Below are 26,469 nucleotides of genomic sequence, written 5' to 3'. Positions count from 1 at the left end.
TTGTAATAGTTGTTTGGGTTGTATGCTGGACCCAGGGTCTGTTTCAGGCTAGGTGTAGTACAGTCTAGGGCTTCCGAATCTGCCCGCAGTACAGGAGACCCAGGTTCGATCCCTGGGTTGGGAAGATGCCCTGGAGAAGGAATTAATTCATGCAACTGGATGGGACTAGGAAAGGCAGGACCAACACCTTCTGGCTTCCTTAGTCTCACTGAGATTCTCATTCTGTAGTCTGCCCAGTTCTTTCCCCGCATGGGAACTGGGAGAAGAGTCTCCTCTTCCGGCTGGTCCTACAGGGATGTGGTGGGGTAAGGTCTCAGGGGCCTCCATCCTGTGGTCTCACAAGTGGGTGGTCAGTGAGAGGTGACGTCAGGTCCTGGATGAGCAGTACTGAAGTCGAAGCACAGAAAGTGACTCCAAACCTAGGTGCCAATCAAGGGGTGAGGGGTGGGTGGGTGGGGGGCAGAGCAACAGTAGCAGGGGCACAAGGTGAAAGAAAGGGTTTCAAAACCCAGCAAAGTTATCATAGAAGGGACATGGGAAGCAGGGTGGATAAAATGCAGACCTGCAAATCAATTCCTTCTTCTCTCCCTCCTTCACTCTCTCCCTTCCTTTTAGTATTTATAGCACATTTTCACAGGAACTAGCTGAAATGGGTAGGGAAATCTTTCCATTTTACTCCAGTCTAAAGCATTCTGTATAGGTATATGTAACATTTACCTTACTATTTCTCTACTGCTTAGAACAGTTTTGGGGGTGGTATTTAATAGTAAGGTTAATTCAAATTAAAAAGAAAAATAGTAAAAGAGAGAAAAGATTTTGTTCACAACTAAGGCAGAAACATTATCCTAGCCTTATATCAAAATGAAAGTGTTAGTCACTCAATCGTGTCCGACTCTTTGTGATCCCATGGGCTGTGGCCCCCAGGCTCCTCTGTCCACGGAATTCTCTAGGCAGAATACTGGAATGGGTTGCCATTTCCTTCTCCAGGGGATCTTTCTGATCTAGGGATTGAACTCAGGTCTCCTGCATTGCAGGCAGATTCTTTACCATTTGAGCCACCAGGGAAGCTTGGCCTAATGGCTAGGATTTTTACTGAAGACTTGTTGACAAATGACTGTGAGAGGGGCAGGATGGGGAGGGAAGAGGGAGGGAGGTTCAAAAGGGAGGAGACAAATGGATACCTATGGCTGATTCATGTTGATGTCTGGCAGAAAACAACACAACATTGTAAAGCAATTAAAAAAAAAAAAAGATTGCCAGTATAACCATTGGGTGTTATTTATTTTGTGCTTTGTGAAGTTATAATTGAGGTAACTAATTTAATGTATGGGGTTTATTGTATTACAAGAGCGAGATGCCTTACAGCACATCCTGTTCTTGGGCTTACAGAGTTGAAAAGTAAAGCCCCCTCCTTTGTATTGTTCCAGAGAAGTGCTTCAACAGCATGCTCTCTGTTGATTGTTTTAGTGGCTCTGCTGATGTCCAGACCAGTGGAATGAGACTCTGGACATGCCCATGAAGAGTCACAAGAGTGCCCTATGCCCCTCAGAACAGAAGAAAGTTCTGTTACATCACAGAAATGTCCTGTCATGCCATGTCTCACAGGAAGCAGTGTTCCACTAAGGATATTAGAAGGTGTGCAGAACTACATAAGTTGGGCTGGTCAATAAATGTGTATTGAGGTCTTTCCTGTTTTATCTGAGCAAGATTGTTGGAAGACACAGAGACTGACACGTGGCTCGGGGCCTGCAGCATCAGTGTCATACTTCCGGTGGAAGCTTGCTTCAAGGATCACTTCCTCTTTCTTGCCTGGCTCCAGCAGGTGGGCTAGTGTGAGCGCAGGTCTCCTTCCTGCCTGGCACTCGGCAGCACTGTCAGAGAATGTGTGTATCATCAATTCCTGATCATTCCTGAGAGACTGATGTATTTCTGTAGAAAGCCTGATTTACATGGTGTGACTACAGATTAAAAAGATGGATTTTGTTCTGGCTTATTGAAATCATTCTTTAGAGACAATGTTTGAAACAAAATTTCTCAGATGGTCTGTGGTCTACTTACTCTCAGATATTAATCTCTGCCTACACTGCTGGGATGCTCTTTCCCTTGTGAAAAAATTCCATTCGTGTGAATTTAGCCCATTCATGTGGAGTCAACCTTATAGGACTATTATTGCCTTCTCTTTATAAAAAAGAAAAGGCATTGGGAACCGATTGATTGTGCGGCCCAGTTCATGGAAAGGGAGACGAATGATCTTTTCTTACTCTTTAAAAATATACAAAGCTCGACTAAAATAGAGCTTCATATTATAGGTTGCAGTTATTAACTTAGGAGGTAATGGGGTTTCTACTTTCTCATGATAAAAGCTTCCTCTGTTAGCACCACCTCCTGCATAATATCTTGGCATGATGCGCAGAATTTTCTTTGTTCTGCATTTAGTGAATGGCAACGTTTCCCTCGTGTGTTCCAATTTTTTAGGCAAAGATAACTTCATGAGTTCTAAGAGAGCAAGTTTGTGTTCTCCTTAGTAATAGTGAACAGGCAGTAAAACAGATACGATTTTTAGGTTGCTTGTTAATCTCTCATTTTATTATATGCCACACATATATTATTCTGAAAACCATCCTAAAACATGAACATGACATGTTCATATCATGACATGTTCTTTAACATTGACCTTGGTATTTCTAGAGAAGTATATGATGAAAAAAGAAAAAGAAGTTGGGGCAAAAGGTCTTTTGCCTTTATTCTCAATCTTCTTGGCTCTTCACCCAACATTTTCAAATCTAGAATGTCATCTAAAGCCTGTTGCCTGTGAAAGTGAGAAAATGAGGAAATGGATATGACCGAGAAGTCTCATGGTTTTGGAGGTTCCTCAGGCTTCCTGGGGGGGGGGGGGGCTTCCAATGTGGCGCTAGTGGTAAAGAATCTGCCTGTAATGCAGGAGACCTAAGAGACTTGGGTTTGATCCATGAGTCGGGAAGATCCCCTGGAGGAGGGCGTAGCAACCCACTCTAGTATTCATACCTGGAGGAGGGCGTAGCAGCCCACTCTAGTATTCATATCTGGAGGAGGGTGTAGCAACCCACTCTAGTATTCATACCTGGAGGAGGGCGTAGCAACCCACTCTAGTATTCATACCTGGAGAATTCCATGGACAGAGGAGCCTGGTGGGCCACAGTCCACAGGGTCCCAAAGAATTGGACAAGATTGGAGCGACTTAGCATGCCTGCACAAGGCTTCCTGGACTGTGGGAGGGAAGAGGACTGAAGTCAGAAAGTGTGTCTGTAACTCAGAACTTGATTTGAATGGTGGATGATTTGAATTATGAACAAAAGGACTTGTCAAATCCTTTCTTCTGAATATCAGTCCCTCTGGAGGATAACATACCCAACCACCTCCGGATGCAAATTCTCCCCGTTTTCCCTGGAATTGTGGTCTTTCCTTAGTAGTACTTAGGGAATGTTTACTGGCCTGTAGGACCTAGGGACAGCAGCAAATTATTTCCAGAGTACTCCAGGTTCCCACTTTGATTTGTGATTAGAGGAAGAATTGAGGAGCTGTTAGATTTCCATAACAATTTGAGTGTTTTAAGTAGTGAAGGAAGTGTTTTCTTAGTTTTTAAAAACATCCAGATTGATATGGTAAATTAGGTTAGACTCAGGGAAATATTGCTGTGCTGAAATGTAGTTCTGAATGCCTTTTGTGTAGAACATTAAACTCATGAGATCCAGAAATCATAGAATTATAAACCCCTATTTTCACTTTTAAAATATGAGAGGCATATTTCACTCTGCTTGTTATACCGAGCAAATTGAAGGAGAAAACATTGAGAATATTATGAAGTCTTGTGTTTCTGACTTAGGCTACTGTTTAGAATGCTGATTGTCATGCACATTTTATGTGTATGAAACAATATGAGTTTTATAAAATTACTAAGTTTATGAGAGGATTAAGCAGGTTTTACTTTTATAGTCATAATGTGTTCAAATGCAGTTGCATCAAATGGGAGATATAATTTCTCTCTGTAATTGAAATTTAAATCCCAGCATAAATACAGCACTTAGAAAACTATTTTATAGGCCTCTCTTTTATAAGGATCCTGCGCGGAAAGAAGGTTACACAGCTGGAGATTGTTTAGAGACAATTAAGACTTATTGGCTTTTCAGCTGGTGATAAAAGCAGGGTTTTGAGACTCTTGGCATCTTGAAATTGTTACCCAGGTGATTTCCTTTTCAACACAAAGCTCTTTAGTATTCTTTAAAAAATGATTTAGCATCAGAGACTTAAGAAGATGATCTATTGGAGTTTAAGTCCGTGATGAATGTAAAGTACACATTTGTCTTTAATGTGATTCATACAAGGTGAGCCTGAGACCCTAGCCATCTTTTCAAGACGATTACTCCCTTTTCTGGGGAAAATATTGAAGAAGGCTGTTGTTTTTAGCATTCCCTGCCTCCTGTTTCTAATCCCTCTGAAATGACACCCTGCTTTCTTTAGAATTTAACCTCTACCTCTCTCCCTTCTTTACTCTAGACTAGGAAAGAGGCTGCCTGATAAACCCACTCTGATAAAGTATTTTGATGCCCAAAATACTGCTAAGGGCCAAGGATTTTATGGATGACTTTTGTTAAGAATAAATTTCAGAATCCATTGGTAAAATATTTTTCAATGAAAGGGACCTTTCTGGCAGATCACAAATCAGATTACATAGGGGACACTTCCTTTATTAATAAAGTGGCTTGTATTTTCACAAAACCCTGAAGGATATAATTTTTTACAGTTAAGCACTGAGTTGGTAACTGGCTTAATTTACCTTTGAGGCAACCCACAGGTGGCCACAAGACTGAGGTGTGATAATCTGAAGCAATCAATGTTTTGAGTTCCTTCATTAGTGTAGCTCGGAGAAGGTGATGGCACCGCACTGCAGTACTCCTGCCTGGAAAATCCCATGGATGGAGGAGCCTGGTAGGCTGCAGTCCATGGGGTTGCTAAAGGTCAGACACGACTGAGTGATTTCACTTTCACTTTTCACTTCCATGCATTGGAGAAGGAAATGGCAACCCACTCTAGTGTTCTTGCCTGGAGAATCCCAAGGACGGGGGAGCTGGTGGGCTGACATCTATGGGGTCGCACAGAGTCGGACACAACTGAAGTGACTTAGCAGCAGCAGCAGCAGCAGCATTAGTGTAGCTAGCAGGAAATTTGACTTGACTATTAGTGTCAGTTGGATATTATACAGGTAAGGATGAATCTATGTTACAGAAGTTTGTTTTCTGACCTGAGATTTTTTAACTTAAATCTCTCTATATTTTAATATGACAGAATTTATTTCTAAATATATAGCTAAAGGCAGTCTGCATACTAAGCTAATTTAAATGTCTTATTACACTAGGACTATGTGACTTCCCAGGTGGTGCAGTGGTAAAAAATCTGCCTGCCAGAGTTAGAAACACAAGAGATGTGGGTTTGATCCCTGGGTTGAGAAGATTCCCTGGGTAGAGTAGGAAATGGCAGACCATTCTAGTATCCTTTCCTAGAAAATTCCGTGGACAGAGGAGTCTGGCAGGCTACAATCCATGAGGTCACAGAGTCGGATATGACGGAGCGTGCGCCTATTTATCTATTAACTTTTGAGGAAACATACTGGTCTTGCCTTTGATTTGCTCTTCCATACAGGGGCGAGAGCTGGTGTCACAAATGCTTCTATCTTTGAACTTTGCTTCTGCTTGACATGGTTTTGTTCTCTTTGACAGACAATCAATGGTGAAAAGTAGTGTAATTATTAATTTCACATTTGACATTGTGAACATTTCACTGCTAAATTAGAAGGTAGGAATGTCACAATCCATTTCTATTATATCTACCCACAGAACTTCAAAGGGCTCCTAGCAATAGGTTCTTCTTGAGTCAGAAAGAAGACTCTGACATGCAGCTATCAAGTACAATTAATTTTAACAGTCCTTGACCTTTCTGTAAAATACTCAATTTTTTCAGGTACTTTCCTTCATGATGATAGTTTGAAAAAAAATTTACATTCCTCTTCTTATATTGCTTGCGTTAACTGGAAAGAAATTATTTTAGCAGCAGACTTCCTCTGGTCTTTCACATACCGAGCAAATGCTACTCCCTGGAGTTAGAATAACCACCAAGCTGTAGTAGGTACCAACCTGCTTTATTGAAGTGGTATATGGACAGAGACAATTGCTTCTCTTTTTTTAAAAAAAGGTTTTTATTTATTTGGCTGCATTGGGTCTTATATATGGCATACAGGAACTTTAGTTTCAGTATGTGAATTCTTAGTTGCAGCATGGAAGGATGTAAGTTCCCCAACCAAAGTTTGAAGCCAGGCTCCCTGCACTGGAAGCTTGGAGTCTTAGCCACTGGACCACCAAGGAAGTCCTGGCCATTGCTTCTTACGAAGGCACTGTATTAATTACCCATCCTGAGAGAGTTCTGTTTCCTTATATCACTGAGAGTGCTGCTGCAGTAGCAAAGAGCGCTGGGCACAAAGGTGTGGAGAGGGACCATAGCTTTCAGATTCTGGTGACTCATGGAGCCCAAACCAAGAGAAATAACACTTAGCACATTTAGAAAATGCTTAGGGAATTCCCTGACAGTCCAGTGGTTAGGACTCAGCGCTTTTCACTGCCGTGGTCCTGGGTTCGATCCTTGGTTGGGGAACTAAGATCTCGTAAGCTATGAAGCATGGTAAAAACAAGCAAATTTCTAATAGGCAAATGAAAATTAGAAACGGGAAATCCATTTTAATAATATATTTTATATGACTCAGTATATCCAAAATATTATCATTTCAACATGAGGTGTTAGCCACATTCAGTTCAGTTCAGTTGTGTCCGACTCTTTGTGACCCTATGAACCACAGCACGCCAGGCCTCCCTGTCCATCACCAACCCCCGGAGTTCACCCAAACCCATGTCCATTGAGTCGGTGATGCCATCAAACCATCTCATCCTCTGTTGTCCCCTTTTCCTCCTGCCCTCAATCTTTCCCAGCATCAGGGTCTTTTCAAATGAGTCAGCTCTTCACATCAGGTGGCCAAAGTATTGGGGTTTCACTTCTAGGGCTCAATAGCCACCTGAGGCTAGTGTTTACCATACTAGCCAGCACAGTGCTGGCCAATCACTCAATCTTCAAGTTATTTGAATTCCTGACAAAAATTTAACCCAAATCTTATGTCCATGGAGGAAATATTGAAATATCAGCCAGGCATTATATATATAATATTTTACCTTTAATGGACAGTTTTAGCTCTCTCTCTCTCTCTATATATATATATATATACATATAGTAGTACCTAAGATCCAAATGGAAAGAAAGTGATTTACTGAAACAGATTGGTATGGTGAACAGAATCCTGGGACAAGTGTTCAAATAACTCTACTTTTGGAAGGTCATTTATCAGTGCCAGGAAAAACTCAGGCTAACCTTGCTGAGATTTAATTTCCACACCCAGAAAGTAGAAATAGTAAACTCCGTCTGCCATAGTACAATATACAGTTAGGCATATAAAAACACTTTAAAAAATAACTATAAAGAGCTATGCAATAAAAGGTACTAAACTTATTGGAGACAAAAAGTAATTCTCTGGGGTGACTTGATGAGGGTCCCATGCTTAATCCCATATCATTCTTTGGTATGAAGCTACTCTCTGCCTCTGCTTTCTGACTCAATTCCTTCTTTAAACTTTTGGATCAATTCCCATTCCCCTTCCAAACACTGAGTTTAAAAATTTTGTCTACTTGATATGAGTGTTGGGCTGAATGTTTTGTATGCACCATCTCTTTTAATTCCCAAGACAAATCTACAGGTTTTGCTTCATTTTGTGGACAAAGATGATCAACAGAGAGATTAAGTAATTTGCCCAACACCTCACAGATAAGACATTGCCGTTTGAGTTAGACCCAGTGAATCCAGAATCCAGTTACTTTTGCACCAGTCAGCACTGCTGCCCATCTCAATTGCTGATGTGGTATGCTTCTGAACGGACTGTATATATTTTTTACATTCTGCATATTATGATTTTTAGACTTCTTAAAAAATCATTCTGTCTGGGGAGAGAGTGCCCCTCCCGGGGCTCACCAGTTCTTTTAGATAGTGAAGGACTCAGCTGAGCGTGCCTGTGAGATCCACTGGACCAATCTAGGGCCATGCCTTCTCTATCTGGCCCATACACCCAGGAGGCACTATTCTTCTACCTTAATCATCCCAGGGCCAGGCTCTAGGATCACACGTATGACTTAGAGCACACTGAAATATTCAAACCAGATTTGAAATATTCAAATCTAAGCTGTTTGTCCTGCCTTACCTCTCCTGTAGAAATACCCATAAATGCCGTGGCCTAAGCACACCCCTTGCTTCTATCTTCTACTACCTGACCAATTCTGGTGCTACCACTGTGACCCTGTGTGGCACGTAGTGAAGCCCCACCCCCACCCCCTGCTAATCTCTAGGACCTATCAGTGTAACAATTTTTTGTTTCCTGCGCTTTCCCAGTGTCCCTTCTAGTGGCTGTTCATGACCACAGCAGACTTGGGCATCATAGCATGAAACTGGTGATACAAGTTTAGTGATACAAGTTTAGTGACATTTGATTTTTGCCATACTTCAGTAGTTTTCTGACTTGTAGGATAACTATAGGGGAACAGCGGATAACCAAGAATAACCAAAATACCGTAAGGAGGACTGGAGATTTTTACATGTTTAGTGAAGACAACCCCACGAGGAAAGATAGGAAATATTTGTGACATGTCAATGGAGAGAGATTTTCTAAGTTTTTCTTAGGGATTGGCAAACTTATAGGAGACAAACACCAGTGTTTAGAGCTGTGGTGAAATTGGATAGGTTCTTAAAATGTCCATGGATTCCCTGATAGCTCAATTGGTAAAGAATCCGCCTGCAATGCAGGAGACCCCAGTTCGGTTCTTGGGTCCAGAAGATCTGCTGGAGAAGGGACAGGCTACCCACACCAGTATTCTGGGGCTTCCCCTGTGGCTCAAAAAATTCTTCCTGCAATGTGGGACACCTGGGTTTGATCCCTGGGTTGGGAAGATCCCCTGGAGAAGGGAAGGGTTACCCACTCCAGTATTCTGGCCTGGAGAATTCTATGGACTGTAGTCCATGGGGTTGCAAAGAGTCGGACATGACTGAGTGACTTTCAATTTCACTTTAAAATGTACATGGGGAAAAAAATCTCATTCAGAAAGATAATATGGGGATGGATGATAGGTGTGAGTTGAAGTTAGAGCTGGGAGGGAAAAGTACAAAGGTTCATGTTCTATTTTTGTCTTAAAGAAATCTGTAAAATGAGGGAAATGAACAAATTTACATGACTTTATTGAGTATGTACTCTTTTTAGGGCATTATTGGGTGTGCAAAGATTAAAGAGCTATCATAGGCACATGCTATCTTGTTGGAAAGCTAAGACCACAGTACATGAAAAGGCAGGTAATGTGAAGAGGACTAAGAGATGAGATATGATTACTGGTTTAATGGGAGTCAGGGAGTGCTTCCTACTAGGGTCAGGATGAGCTGAAGCTCTGGGCTGGGAGTGCAATAGAGTGACCTCCAGCCAGAGCTGGGGCATATGAAGGCCAGAGAGATGGTGTAGAGTTTGGAAAGTTGACAAGCTAAAGAGAAAGTAGTTCAGGTACTTAAGAAGATATGCAGTTGACTTTTATATGTCATGATTAGAGCTTGGTGGAGCTTTCATAATTAAGATAACTCTCAGATGCCTCCTAAATGCAGCAGAGTGAGACCACTGGCCAGATGACAGGACTCATTTAGATGAAACTTTGATTTAGACTGGTTCAGTAATTTCTCCGTTAGAAAGTATATTTGAGTTATGTTCAAGCAAAATCTAATTATAAGAGAGATGAAGCTGGAGGACCAGGAAGAAGGTCAAGATACATCCCAATCTTTTAAAATATGCCCTCTACAGGGCTGTGAAACCAAGGCCCAGATCTCCTGGGACCATGTGTTGGGACAGGGTAAAGTCCCCTGCCTTGGTGTTGTTTTGCTGCTAAATTGTGTCCAACTCTTTGGTGACCCCATGGATTATGGCCTACCAGGCTCCTCCATCCATGGGATTTCCCAGGCAAGAATACTGGAGTGGGTGGCCATTTCCTTCTCCAGGAGATCTTCCTGACCCAGGGGTCTAACCCATGTCTCCTGCATTGGCAGGTGGATTCTTTACCCCTGAGCCACCCAGGAAGCCCACGTATCCTGCCTTTCTGGTGATCAAACCCTCACTGCTTAGTGATGACACGTGCTGAGAGGGTGTGATCTCCATTGCTGTCTTCATCAGGCACCCTTCCAATCACTGATTTCTGGTTTCTTCCTTGTTGATCTGCTAGTTTTAGTGCATATACTTGTCACAAATTGAGGGCTCAGTAAATATAAGAAATGATTGAGATTGCAGATTGTAGAGAGGCAAACTTTATTTCACAAACCCAAGGGGATAATTTACTTTTCATCTCCTCCCTTTTTCTCAAAATAGAGAACCTCCAACAAATGGTATATAAAGGAAAACAGAGCAAACAGAAGAGGGAAACTTTGCAATTTATTCACTCAAGCATGACAGTACAGAAAATAAGCAGGGCTCAACTTACTTGGAAAAATAAGTCTGAACCTATTGCGTTAAAACATGGTGTTGCACTAACCTAATGAGTTTTCAGGCAAATGAGGCATGAAACATTGCCAAAATATAACGTCAGTAAAATATCCAAATTACTCTTTAATGCCATTATATGTTTTAACTTATTGGGAGCTGATAAAGAATAGGTTATTCCTAAATCTGCATTGCTAGCAAAATAAGTAAACTTATTTTATGAAGAATGTATTATTCTGATAATCTGTGAATAATGGCAGATTGAAAGCAACTGAAATTCCAATATGAGATACATACACATATGCCTAATTCACGGGAAAGCATTAACAAAACAGAATACATTTTTACTTCAGTTATTCATTCCCTAGGGAATCAAGATATCACTTAGGAGATAAAACATGATAGCATATAAGCAATTTTGAGGATAGCATGAAATAACTAAGGATGCAATATAAAAATATATATTTTTTAAGAGTAATTATTTACTAGATATAGTCAAAAGATTTATTTGGAAAATAATAAAGAAAACACCTTTACTCTAGAGTTTACCCTAGAATTTTTCCATTATTTTCTGGATATGATTTCCTTTTGAATATAGTCGAGTAGAGTTCATGAAAAGTTTTGAATTATATTCTCAATAGTGAAAAACAGAAATGATTTATTCTAGAAATCCTGATTGTATTATCATATTGTCAAGTTATTAAAATATTGCAAAATTTTGTACAGGTTAGCAAAGGATGACACCTCATGGATTTTTAAAATTCTTATTTAATACAGTTGTTTAATCTATTTATGAACCATTTGTCATTATTTCTAACACTTTAGTACTACTGGCTATTATGTGACAAACTCTTTTTTAAAAGAAAATTAATCTTTCATCCTTCACTTCATCAGAGCAAGCTTCTCAATTTGAAGCATCTTAAGTACCTGCTAGTGGGTTCATTTTGTATTTATTCTGCCCAGGTGAGGCAGGACTGATGACAATTTTTGCCTCTGCTAGCTCTCATCCAGTGTGTACTGACACTTCATTTGGTCTCGGATGGTTCTAAACGATTCTCCACACTTGGGTAGACGTGCTTTTATCTGTGAATGAGAAGGTTTCCTGCGTGCTTTTGTTTCTGTCACCTTGTGCTGATTTAAATGCCCTTGATGTTCTAGAATCATACGACAGTGAGAGGATATCAAAAAGGAGCTGGCCCAGCAAGAAGGAGAGAATTTCTCCTTTCTCTGACTCTTTCCTGGGCCGGAATTCCTGCTTCTGACAGGAATGAGAAATTGCTTGCTTGATTGTCAGTCCACCACACAGACGGTAGTCCAGCCAGAAACCCCATCATAGCCGTGGCTCTCTTCCCCCCCTCCCAGGCTGGCCAGCCAGTATTTATTTAATCTTTTGTGCCCATGTCCCTGTCTTCGTCTTAACTACCACATCTGGAACCCATGTTTTCCCTTACTTGCCTTACCTGACTTTGCGCTTACTCTCTTATCAAATACTTCCCTGAATGAATCCTGTTGTTTCCCATTTTTCTTCCAGGGCCAAAGCTAACACCACCATACCTCAGGCATTCTGTGTGCTCATTTGGGCTTTAAAGGTTCTGGTAAATTCATCGGAGATAAAATTCCCAATGGATTACAGGTAAGTTTTTACCATTAACAAGTAAAGAAAAAAATGTACTTGAATAGAAAGGAAATTTACTGGAGGCTCTTTAAACTCTGCCTGTGATTTTATGGTCCTGGAACACATAATTTAATTTTCCATTGAGTCTCGATGACTAGAGAGGAAGGGGAACTACCTAAAATATTAGTCATATCTATACTGTAAGCTTCCCTTACTGGTATTAAATGCAGACTGATGTGAAGGGCAAACTGCTTTGAGGTTTGTTCAGTGTGAGAAAAATAAAACAAATCTTTTCCTGTACAAATAAGTTTGCTTATTTAACTGTTACACAAAATTAAGCAGATTTATTTACTGATTCTATTCTTATGTGTTAATATGCATTGTGAATCTCCAGAAGGAAAGGCTTTATCAGGCAGTTTCCTAAGCCTGTGTAAGCATGCATATTTCTTCTCAGAACACAGACTGTGAAGTCAGCTCTAGCTAGTGGCCCGTGGGTAGTTCATAATTCTGTCTACTGCACAGTACAATTTAAGCCCCACCCTCCTGAACTGTTGAATAGCCAAATTATAAATTCCACATCAAATATCCATGAGAGTATAATCAATACCAAATACATTACTGTACTTATCAAAGTTTTCCTGCCATAATTCAGAGTTTGCTATTCTGCTCATGTAAAGATCTCTCCCAAATTAATGATGCCATAAATCCTTAGAAAAAAGCATACTCTGGCTACAGTGTTATAGTATGGCATATATTCCCAGTCTTTTGCAGAGAGTCAGAGATTGCGGACCCAGATTAGACTTTTTCGCGGTTACGCCACTGCTTCTTGCCTTAGTTAATGTTGTTCCCTCAGTCTCTAGTATCATCATTGAAGTTGCTCACAAAAACCCCAGAGAAAGAAAAGGAGGGGTCATCAGCTCACATAAATTGAGCAAAGCAGAGAAGGGCAGGAATGCAAGTGTAACCCAGCCTCAGATAGAGCAAGGACTCTCTCCAGCTGCCAGTGATATCTGCTTTTGCCTGCTTGTTGGCTGAGTTCTCTCTTCTGCGGCTTCACTTCTTCCATGTGATCTTGAAAGTGGCTGCCCAAAGCTTGCTGCCTGACATTTTTCTTGCTTCACCATCAGAGAACTGAAGACTCTACGTTCTTTTCCTTCTAATTGAGAAAATCATGAAGAAAGATTATGATTGGCCCATGTGATGTCATTTTCCACGTGGGCCAATCATGATGGCCCAAGAGCAGGACTGTTGAGGAAGATGGCATTTCCCTGTGGAGTGCAACCGCAGGGAGGGGGGCCACGTTCTACAACAGGGAGGATGCGAGACTCAGCAGAAGCAAAGGAGGTGAACAGTCTCTCAAACAGTCAACCTCTCCCTCACATGTTCTTTGTGTTTACTAGCTGACTCCATCTCCTTCCCAAGAATCACCTCAAGCACCTTAGAAACTTTCCCCAGACTTTCCCGAAGTAAGTAACTAGGCAAGTGTTAGTCGCTCAGTCGTCCCCGGCTCTTTGCGACCCCATGGACTGCAGCCCAACAGGCTCCAGTGTCCATGAGATTTTCCAGGCAAGGATACTAGAGAGGGTTTCCATTTCCTTCTCCAGGGGATCTTCCCAACCCAGGGATCAAACCCAAGTCTCCCACATCGAACAAAGTTAAATGAAATTGTCCAAGCCAGGATACTGGAGTGGGTAGCCTTTCCCTTCTCCAGGGGATCTTCCCAAACCAGAGATTGAACCCAGGTCTCCTGCACTGCAGGTAGATTCTTTACCAGCTGAGCCACAAGGGAAGCGTAAGACTTTCCCGACCACCAGCCCAAATATTCTGAGAGCTTGTGGGGCTCAGTGAGTGAGGGCAAAAAAAAAAAAAAAAAAAAAAAAGATATGAGAAGAATGAGCAGAGCAAACTATGTTTACTTCACTCACATACTTAAGGTTACTTGTCTTTTGGGGAGCTTCCTCTGTGATGTTGGTATGTGCAAAAATAGGAACATCTGTGCTTTAACTTTGCAACTTGCAAGGGAATCAGTTTCCCAGGGGTGATTTGTGTCTGACTAGGATGATTTCTTAAATCTCTTCCAGTCCAGTGATTCTGGTAATTGTCCTTGTTCCTAACGTCCTGCACTTGTGACATTCAAGCTCAGTTCCAAATTAGTGTCTTCTTTCTTTCCCCTCCTGGAAGATTGAAGAGGAGAAGGGGGAGGACACATGTTCTTCTGTCTGAACATCGCCAGTGTGGATCTCTTGTACTTTTATTGAAATTTCAAGCATTATGATTCTGCCACCACTAAAACTTTGGTAGCATTACTTGCTGTCTGTGGGTGGCCTAAACTTGTATAATTATAACAGATTGAAGAAGGGAGTTGTGAATTTCATTGGATAAGGTTTCATTTGATAAATTAATACTCAAAAGGACATTTAAAAACATATTTTATTTCTTCTAATGTCTATAGCATAGTGATATCAATGAATAGTTCATAAAATTTCAGTGTTAGATCTAGGCAGAAATTTAGCAATCACTTGAATATACTGTCATTTTTAAAGATGAGAAAAAAAGATGACAGACACAGCCTGTCACCCAGGCTGGTAAGAATAATAGTTGAAAAAGTAGGGATCTTAGCTCTCTCCAGGACAGAGATTTTTTCTAGTTTACATTGATAATGGTTCTTACATTTTAAATCAAGCAGGTAACTAGAAAACTGATGTTTCATTAATTTATTTAGGTTAATCAGTGTGGAAAAAGAGTGATCAGTAGATCAGTAAATATATGGTAGTAAATGTAGAAATAGTGTTAGAAGAGTTAGCCCCAAGGATTTTCCTCTTGAAATTACTTGACACAAACACAGTTGTAATTTTCTCTCCTTTTTTCCCTTCCTCCCTCCCTCTCTTCCCTTGCTCCCACTCCTCTTCTATGTAATGATCATTTTAGGTGATCAGGTTGCATCTGGGTATCTGGTAGCCCTGAATTAATGATATTTACCCAAGAAACATACTTTTATTTTCAAGAATAATATTGTTTAATTTGAGAAGAGCAAATACATTCACATAGCAAGATATGTCAATTATGGAAGAGAATCACAGAGGCTTGACGCAGAAACATCTCTCATTATTCATTTCAAAGCTGTAATGGATTTTGAGAGGAAGAGTTTATATTTGCTTACATTCGTATAGAAATGTTTATAGACTGTAAAGCACTTTCATCTATATGTAATCATATTTGATTAAGGTTGCAAGATTAACAACAACAACAAAAAAGAGCATGCAGTTAAATTTGAATTCCAGATATACAACAAGTACAATTTTAATGTAACTATGTTTCAAATATTACATGGCACATGCTTATACTAAAAGTTATTCCTTGTGTGCCTGAAATTCAAATTTAACCAGCTTTTGTGTATTTCATTTGGCAGCTCTGTATTTGGTCTTCTGATAACTGTAAATTTAGTGAGACAATCTCCCGCGTTATATAGATGAGGACCTTAAATCTAAGTTCCTTTCTATGTGTCAGCTCCCAAGCTATTCTTGAGCATGAGATGATGCACAATTCGTAGATCCCGCCTTACGGATACTACAGTCAAGTCACCAGGAAGCAACTCACCAGTGTGAGGTGTGTAGTAACAGAGGAAGGAATACAGTGCTATAGAGTCTTATAGAAAGGACACCTACCTCAATATTGGCTAATTGGGAGATTTCCTAAAGTGGTGACATCCATTTTGAATCCTGAATGCTGAGTAAGAATTAAGTTCACATGAGCTTGGGGGAGGAAGAAAGAAAGAGGAGAAACATGATTCTGGTATCATTTAAGAAGCTGCACAGATTCAGTATGACTGGCTGGAGGACATACTTTGAGCTAGAGAGTGGTGATAGGTGAGGCTAGGGAGGTGTGTAAGAGTCAACTCATTAATTAGTGTGCCTAATGCAATTTTCTTTTTCCTTTGGGGCAGGATTTCTCCTTCAGAGTGAGATGAAATGATCCAGTTTAAGCTTTAGTATGATCGCCATGTCACAGTGGAGATAGTGGATTGGATGGGCAAGACTTAAGGAAAATCATTCATTCACCATATTTATATTGAGTGTTAGCATTGAATTAGATACAGATTGGGAGACTAGTAATTTAAGTGGCAAATGAAAGTGCTAAGAACTAAGATAATGACCATAGTGATGGAGAGGAGTAGAATTTTGGGGAGATGTTAAGCAGGTGAGTCAACAGTAATTGATTATTAATAGGGCTTGGTAGTGAGGCAGAGAGGTAAGTGAAGCTGCTTGCACCTACATGGACAAGTGACATCTTTGCTAATGTAGGAAGCAATGTCACATGGGGAGAGATAAAGCTTTTTCAGCTTTGAATATATTTATTCTGATGTGTCCTGGGACTTCCAGGAGAAGTGTTAAGGAGGGTAGTTTTGTAAACTACAAAGAAAGGTTTGGGCTGAAGATTATGATCTATGGATCATATACTTATTAGAGCTGCCTATTAAAATAATAGGTGAAAATTAGATCACCCAAGGAGTGTTTGAAGTCTAAAGCTTATTTGCCAGACAGAATCTCCAAGGAAAATCAACATTTGAAAAGCAAAATGGGAAAAGGAAGCTAACAATGCAACAACAGCTGCAAAGGAAACTCAATGAAAATGCCAAAGACAATAGGAAAAAAACTCAGGAAGAAGACTCCTTCAAAGATGTCGAAGTCCAACTTGTCAGAATTTGAGGACCGGCATAACTGGAGAAGGAAATGGCAACCCACTCCAGTGTTCTTGCCTGGAGAATCCCAGGGATGGGGGAGCCTGGTGGGCTGTGGTCTATGGGGTGGCACACGACTGAAGCGACTTAGCAGTAGTAGTAGTAGTATAGTAAAACAAGGAATGGAAAAAAGGATCCATTTCTAGCTTTACAACAAAGGTCATTGATGATCTTGGGTTAACAAGGACTGGCTGAGAAAATAAGGTGAACTCTAGGTGGAGAAGTAAATTTCACCATCAGTGGGATCCAACTGTAAATAGAGTTCTGTGGAGGCTAGGAAGATCAGAATATTTGCTTAACTTTGTTTCTTGGAGCATTAATACAGTGAGATACTTCCTGAAAAAAAAAAAAAACCTGGAGCAAAATAAATTTGGGAAGAATTGCATATTTTGCTGATTACCTGGAGAAGAAAATGGCAAGCCACTCCAGTATTCTTGCCTAGAGAATCCCATGGGCAGAGGAGCCTGGCAGGCTACAGTCCATGGGGTCGCAAGAGTCAGACGCAACTTAGCGACTAAACCACTACCACATATTCAATTCAGTTCAGTTCAGTCACTCTGTCGTGTCCGACTCTTTGTGACCCCATGAATCGCAGCACACCAGGCCTCCCTAGTGTATTTAATAGTCTGTAAAGATCTGAAGCAATGAAACCTACCAAAAATTCTAGTGTATATGTATATAAATACATATATAGTTATGCAATAACAATAAATATCAGAGAAGTTTAGGAAATTCTGGCCTAGCAGAATGAAGCCACGACTGTAAAAGGTGAACAGAATTGTCTTAAAGAATATATGAAATACCAATAGTTTTAGCTTATAGTTATTTTGACAAGGGTATATTTTAATGAGTTCTACAAATTAACCAATAAAGTTATTTCCCCACCTCCAAGGAAAACTAAAAAAAAAACAAACTTAAAAAGAATAGTGCTATTTGTAACCATAAAAGATTCAAACAAACTATGAGTTATGTAAAGAGAAAAGAAAAATCAAGTGTAATCTTACCACTCAGCTATGATCATTGCTAACACATTTCACATATGTACACTTAACAAAGTAAAAATGAGAACACATCATTTATATTGTTTGGTAATCTAGATCCTCCCCACTTGCTGTGTGTCCTAATGTGTCAAGAGACCCGTAGATTATACCCTTAGTATTGCTTGTTGTGAGTTTTCTGGTCATAAGTCATATGAATATTTCCCCCTATACTGGAAAGATTTGATTAATAAGCTGAATTATTGTCTCTAGAGCTTGGGCATAGCTATTTTATCTTATGAGATAGTTTATATGCTTCACGACTAGGATAGAATCAGTTGCATAAAATATTCTGCAAAATCCAGTGTTTCGTATCCTCTGACAAGGAAAATTGTACATGCTTGCCATTTTGTACCGTTTTGTTTAGAGGATTTCAGTGACCTGGATGTTCATGGAGTTTGGCCATGCAGGAAACTCTGCTGGTGGTGAGAAATGTGCTCTCCCCACTAAGAATTTAAATAAAAAACAATGGTCCCAAAGAAGGGGTGAGAAACATACATGGAAATATGTGGTCTGAATCTTGATCTCATAGTCAGATGTCTATTTAAAAAATAGTTGAGGTTGGCAAAGAAAAGGCTAACATTACCTAAAAAACAAGAGTATCTTTTTAAGTCTCCATATAGAGATCAACACTGTCAATTAATGTTTTTTGATGATCCACCTTAGAGACAAATTTCATCTTATTAAATTAATTCCTTGTTAGTGAGCATTTAGGGAGTTATGGTTGTTCGTTATTCTATAGTACTTTTGCCAAACATACTCTCAGACATATACACTCAAATGTACACATATATACACTCATAATCTTTTCACATGGTTCTATTGTTTTACCCTTTGGTATAAGTTTCAGAAGCAGGAATACTGGGCCAAGGGGAATATACACCAAAGTTAAAAAATCATATATAGTGCTAAATGGCTTTTCTGAAAGGCTATCCCAATCTAAACATATAACAGTAGTGGGTGTTATTAAGTGTCTTAATATTTTCCATTATAAGTAAAATAACAGTTAATTTTTATTTCTTTGATTAACAGTTAATCAATAATGAATTTGAATATCGCTTCATATGTCAATGGGCTATATTTTTTCTTTTACTTCTTTTGGAGTTACTTGTACATGTTTCTTGACCATTTTTCTTTTGCTGCATTTACATTTTATTGATTTTTAAAATACGTTAGTGAGTGAACTGAAGTCACTCAGTCGTGTCTGACTCTTTGCGACCCCATGGACTGTAGCCTACCAGGCTCCTCTGTCCATGGGATGTTCCAGGCAATAATACTGGAGTGGATTGCCATTTCCTTCTCCAGGGTATCTTCCCAAACCAGGGATTGAATCCGGGTCTCCCGCATTGTAGACAGACACTTTACCGTCTCAGCCACCAGGGAAGTCCTACATTAATACTTTAATATAATTAAATTTTTACTATATTAAAAAAACAAATCCTCTGTCCATGATATGTCTTCCATTTTCTTGTAATTTTGTTAATGACTCTGTTCACTGTTGCAGGTGGATATAGCTGTCTTTAGTTTATGAGTTTTGGCCTTCATATTTTGCTTTAGAAACATTTTGACATCCCAAGTTTATAGTTATGGAAATGTTTATCCAGATTTCTTTCTCGTTTTTTAGTTTCTCATGTTTTTGACCATCAATATGGTATAGAACAGGTCACGCGAGTGTATGTTCCTCGGTTCTTTGACTTGTCACAACAGAGATTTGGAGTGATGGACATTAAAGCCCCCTCGGCGTGTCACAGCTCTCAGGTCTTGAATAGGCCATGTTATACCTCTCAGACAAATCAGTGTCACAGCTCTATTTTATTTAGAAGATAGCAGGAAAATCCATCTTCAAGGCATGAGGGCACGTCGATCCAAAGACACGAGGAGAAGAGCACCCCAGCGCGTGGGAGAAAGAGAGAGAGCTAGCTTTGGCTCCTCTATTTATATGTTTCTCTCTCCCTGGGCCTGTCCTGTGTAAATTGGGCCAGCCAGGAGTGTTGTTTGTTTTACCTGCGGTCCTCATTCCAGTCCTCGGACCTTCTTTTGTTCTATTTTCGCAGGCTTTTCCCTTCCTTGTCTTTTAGCCACCGCCATTTTGGACTCCTTTTCCCTCTTCTACCTACCTAACAAACAGATACTCTCAGCCCATCTTTCAGCTTTATCTAACTCTCAACTTCCTTAGATGTAGCGAAGTTGGCAGATAGGATAACGCTTAGAGGCATCAGTTTGACTTTACACATCATTGAAACAAACAAGAAACCCCAGTATTTTTACATATCTTGGTTATCATTTTGCTGCAACCAAGTCAAAATATCTATGTTTAAATGGGTAGGTCAATTCAATTGCTAAAACATATTCAGGATGGGCACAAAAATAACTTTTTCCTATGGGGATTTTCACAATTTTTACTCTCAAGTGTATGAAATGATGAAAGTACTTCCCCCCCCCCCCGCATTTAAATGTCTCAAATGACTTTCAACTTTTCTGAAGGCCCACTACAGTAATATTTTGCAATACCGAAGAAGACCAGATTTACACATTTTGTTTTTCAGAAAATCTTTGCTGAGTACATGGAAAGAATTAGCTCATAAGTATGATAATAACAGTAGACATCTGTTGTTTTGGCTTCTTCACCATTTCTTCTTCCTTCTGTACCAGCACACCAGTTTTCCTTGGGGAAATATCCTCTCCTCAGCTCCATGGAGTCCTATGGGTGCTCTCTCTTTTCTACATCAGGGATGGGTCTATAACCAGAACAGCCAACTAGATTACATATTTCTCTCTCTTGGTCTTTGTGATTTGTTCAATAATAGTCATGATTCAAAACTAAGATAAGCTTTTCTTAAAATTTGATATATCAGTCTTTGAATTGGGGTGGTGGGGAAGGGAGGGTTACTTTTTCTTTTGGATGATAAACTGTATTGAAAATGTCAGTTAGTTAGTTAGTTAGTTCAGTCGCTCAGTCATGTCCAACTCTTTGCAACCCCATGAATCGCAGCACGCCAGGCCTCCCTGTCCATCACCAACTCCTGGAGTCCACTCAGACTCACGTCCATTGAGGCGGTGATACCATCCAGTCATCTCATCCTCTGTCGTCCTCTTTTCCTCCTGCCCCCAATCCCTCCCAGCATCAGAGTCTTTTCCAATGAGTCAACTCTTCACATGAGGTGGCCAAAGTACTGGAGTTTCAGCTTTAGCATCATTCCTTCCAAAGAACACCCAGAGCTGATCTCCTTTAGAATGGACTGGTTGGATCTCCTTGCAGTCCAAGGGACTCTCAAGAGTCTTCTCCAACACCACGGTTCAAAAGCATCAATTCTTTGGCACTCAGAAAATGTCACTTACAGCTTATTAAAGTCATGTTCTTTACTTCTTCTGTAAAAGAAATTGAGATCAACTTGGAAAGAAGAAGAGAAAGAGGTGAGATGGAGCAGTGGGGACCTGAATCTAGCTAAGCCTGAAATGAGTACTAAACCCTTGACTCTTAGATACTTACCTAAGAAATTAACTTCTCTTCTTTTCAAAAAATGAGGTTGAATTGTTACTGCTTTTTTGTCACTTGCAACTGAAAGATTTTTGATTAATACCTCAGTAAAGTCACAGTCTTTCAGATTTTCAAGATTATTATTTTTGAGTAGATGCTGATGAATTGATTTTATACTTTGATATCTGGGTAAATAAGAATAGGGTGAGGAAGAAACATGACTTTGAAACTGTGAGATAATACTCTAATAAAAGGGCCTGAGAACTATTTTCTGATTTGCTACTGATTGATTGCATAAGTCTTTTCTGAAAATGGCTGTATCATTAAAGAATGATTTTGAAGTGATGCTAAGAAGAGTTGGGTGACTCACTAAACTATGCTCTCTATAGCCTCCTTCAGTGAACATTAGTAGCTCTTTAAGCAAATTCTCAAGCACAGGTGTTGTGATAGGAATTGATTAAATAGTTCCAAATGGCTGGAATTCCCTAGAGAATGTGGTCATGCAGTAGATGGTGTCATTGCCCTGTGGTTAAGCGGTCTATGTAGAGATGGGTTTGTGGTGCTGGATTACCATGATTGACTTACTCTTGAAGCACACTATCCAGGGCATAGAAACCATAGAGCTGTTACTCCTCTTTTTACACTGCTGATTTTTGAATACCAGATAGTAACATTCAAACCCTAGTCTTTTAAAATCAAAGTAGTAGAATGTGTTACCACTTTGAGATGTTAAATGTGACTTTCAAAAGGAAAGATCCTTCAATTTTTAAAAAAAATCTTTCTACATGATACATTTCACACTTTTAAAAAAGGCGTGTAGAAATTTAAGCAATTGAGCAGCTTGGATGGCAAGTCCTTTATTCCTTCCTCCTTTCCTTCCTCTTTTTTTCCTTCTTTTTTTTTTTTTTTTTAAAGAAAGACATAATTTGGCTGTGGTGCTGGTTGTAACACTATTTTCAGCCAAAGTGGGTGTGTTATTCTGCTTTCACTGTTGCTTTATTATCCTCATAAACCCATTTCCTCTTCTCATCAGATATCTATTATGATAACACATCACTTCAGAAATATAGACTAGTAGAGAAGAGAGAAGGTGAGTTTGTGACATTAGCTTTGTCTTTTCTTGGGTCTTTTCACTAAATATCTCAACGGCTTTGGTAACATTTCTCAGAACATTCATGTTTGAACTTGGCAGTGATGTATTATAAATGTAAATGAAATGGGAGTGGATAAATAATGAGCTAAATGAAGATTTAAGAAGAATTGGTATGTGTGGTGGTATTTTATTTCTTCAGAATTTTTTATTAAGGCATAACATAAAAAAAAGATCTTAAATTTTAAAGGAAATGATTTTTGATCTTCACATCTGTGTATACCAATGTAGTCACCTCCCAGATCAGCATGCAGAGTGTTTCCAGCACTTCAGTAGCTTTCTATTCCAAGTCAATACCTGTCTTAATTTCATTTTGACATTTGTCATCACATAATTGTGTTTGCTCTTCTTGAATTTCTATAAATGAAAACAATATAGCATAAAATATTCTTTGTTTGTGTGGCTACTTATGTGTAATATTTTTCTGATAGTTCATCATTATTATTGAGTGCAGCTATATGTTTTTCTTTATAAGATTATGCCATAATTTGCTTTAGTTGCAAGAAATTACCACAAATAAGCAAATCTATAGAGAAAGAAAGTAGATTAGTAGTTGCTTCCTCTTGAGGAGGAAACAGGAATTAACTCTAAAGTAACATGAAGGATCTTACTGCAACTTTGTAAATTTACTAAAAGTCACTGAATTGTACATTTTAAGTTGGGTTTATGTTATGATATTTAAATATTTCACTTAAGTTGTTAAAAGTTTATTTGTCCATTCTACAGTTAATGGACACATGCATTCCAATATTGCACTATTATGAGTAAAGTTGCAATAAACATTTTTAAATGTGTTTTTTGGCAAACATATGGACTCATTTAAGTTGGAGGGGAATTGTTCAGTCATAGAACACATAATTTTTATGTTCATTTCTTTTTATAATTCTTATTATAGTACAGTATTTGTTTTATTTATTGCTAAAAGTTTTACATTTTATTATACTATTAATCTTTTTAAAAAAGGAACCCAGAATGATCATACTTACTACCCATAATGGAAAAATGGTAGCATCCTATCATTTGTTTTAGATATTTTCCTTTATTTTTAAAAGAAATAAAACTTTATGGACACAATTTACATTTCTTTCTGATCTTCTACAAACTTACTGTCTTCTCTTCCTTTCCAGAAGCCATAACCTTCATAAAATTGATCTGTTATTCCTGTTTAGTTTTTTGGTACTTATTTTATACATATATATTTACATATGTGTGTGTGTATTTACAAATACTTTCACAATCAGTGTATAGAATTGTTATGTAATGACAAGTAAGCCTGTTCATTGGCATTTGGCATATAGCAGATATCTATCAAGTGTTAGAGAAATAAGTCTATTAAACTAATATTTAGTTTTTAGATTGCAAAAACTAAAGGCATACTTAATGCAAAAAACTTGAAACTATAGAAAAACAAGGGAGCAAAAACTATAATCTTCTAATCTCACCACTTTAGCACAAATTTTATTAATATTTTGTCATAGTTTTATAATTTGTTCATATATACATTTTAAATAAGTGCTATATCGAATATGCAATTGCTAAATTTAAAAATAATAAAAATGAATATATATTTTTTGCTTTCTCTGTGTCAGAAAGTTTTACTAAGCACTTTATATACAGTATTTCATTAAAATATTTTGTGACTGTGTTTATCTACTACATGATTTTTGGTGACTGCATTGCTTTTATCATACGGATTAATCATAGTGTAACAATTCTCCATTGTCAAACACTAGTTTGTTTCCAAATTTTCACTTTTATAAGTAACAAATGAAAGAAATTCCTTATATATATAAATACCTTGCAAGAAATTTCATATATGTACTAAAAAACTAGGATCATGGCATCTAGTCTCATCACTTCATGGCAAATAGAAGGGGAAAAGGTGGAAGCGGCGACAGATTTTATTTTCTTGGGCCCCTAAATCACTGCAGACAGTGACTGCAGCCATGAAATTAAAAGATGCCTGTTCTTTGGAAGGAAATCTGTAACAAACTTAAACAGCATATTAAAAAGCAAAGACATCACTTTGTCAACAAAGGACTGCATAGTCAAAGCTATAGTTTTTCCAGTAATCATATACACATGTATGAGTTAGACCATAAAGAAAACTTAAAACTAAAGAATTGATGCTTTTGAATTGTGATGCTGGAGAAGACTTTTAAGAATCCTTTGGACTGCAAGATGATCAAACAAGTTAATCCTAAAGGAAATTAACCCTGAGTATTCATTGGAAGGACTGATGCGGAAGCTCCAATAATTTGGCCACCTAATGTGAAGAGTTGACTCATTGGAAAAGACTGTGATGTTGAGAAAGTTCAGTTCAGTTCAGTCGCTCAGTCGTGTACAACTCTTCGCGACCTCATGGACTATAGCACACCAGGCCTCCCTGTCCTTCACCAATTCCCAGAGTTTACTCAGACTCATCTCCACTGAATTGGTGATGCCATCCAACCATCTCATCCTCTGTCATCCCCTTCTTCAGGGTCTTTTCAAATGAGTCAGTTCTTCACATCAGGTGGCCAGAGTATTGGAGTTTCAGCTTCAGCATCAGTCCTTCCAGTGAACATTCAGGACTGATCTCCTTTAGGACGGACTGGTTGGATCTCCTTGCAGTCCAAGGGACTCTCAAAAGTCTTCCCCAACACCACACTTCAAAAGCATCAGTTCTTTGGCACTCAACTTTCTTTATAGTCCAACTCTTACATCTGTACATGACTACTGGAAAAACCATAGCCTTGACTAGACAGACCTTTGTTGGCAAAGTAATATCTCTGCTTTTTAATATGCTGTCCAAGTTGGTCATAACTTTCTCTCCAAGGAGCAAGCATCTTTTAATTTCATGGCTGCAATCACCATCTGCAGTGATTTTGGAGCCCCCCAAAATAAAGTCTGTCACTGTTTCCACTGTTTCCTCATTTATTTGCCATTAAGTGGTGGGACCGGGTGCCATGACCTTTGTTTTCTGAATGCTGGGCTTTAAGCCAACATTTTCACTCTCCTCTTTCACTTTCACCCAAGAGGCTCTTTAGTTCTTCTTCACTTTCCGCCATAAGGGTGGTGTCATCTGCATATCTGAGGTTATTAATCTTTCTCCCAGCAATCTTGCTTCCAGCTTGTCAATAACCTCAAATATCAATAACCTCAGAGGTGGTCTGCTATTCCCATCTCTTTCAGGATTTTCTGTAGTTTATTGTGATCCACACAGTCAAATGTTTTGATGTTGAAAAAGATTGGCAGAGGATGAGATGGTTAGATGGCATCACTGACTCAATGGACATAAGTTTGAGCAAATTGCAGGAGATAGTGAGGACAGGGAAGCCTGGTGTGCTGCAGTCCATGGGGTCACAGAGAGTCGGGCACAACTTAGCAGCAGAACAACAACAGCAATATATGGAATTTGGGCTTTCCATATGGCTCAGGAGGTAAAGAATCCTCCTGCAGTGCAAGAGATGCAGGAGATATGGGTCTGATCCCCAGGTGGGGTAGATCTCTTGGAGCAGGAAATGGCAACCCATTCCAGTTTCCTTGCCTGAAGAATCCCATAGATGGACGAGCATGGGGGGCTACAGTCAATAGTGTCACAGAGAGCTAGACATGACTGAAGCAACTACGCACACACACATATATGGAATTTGTATGTATTCCTTGTATATAACTTATTTCCTTAGGTAAAAGCCCTAGAACTACAGGCCCTAGGAATAGGTACATTTTAGAGTTCTGTGATTTGTTTTGCCAGAATAAACTTCAGAAAAGTTGTACCTTTTAGACTCTCACCTGTGGAATAGGAGACGAGCTTAAGAGAAAGAAGTAGATTTTGCCTCAAT

Source organism: Ovis aries, chromosome 8 (assembly GCF_016772045.2).
Source record: "Ovis aries strain OAR_USU_Benz2616 breed Rambouillet chromosome 8, ARS-UI_Ramb_v3.0, whole genome shotgun sequence".
In the NCBI taxonomy this organism is placed as follows: domain Eukaryota; kingdom Metazoa; phylum Chordata; class Mammalia; order Artiodactyla; family Bovidae; genus Ovis; species Ovis aries.
The sequence above is the reverse complement of the archived record's forward strand: the minus strand, read 5'-3'. Positions refer to the sequence as shown.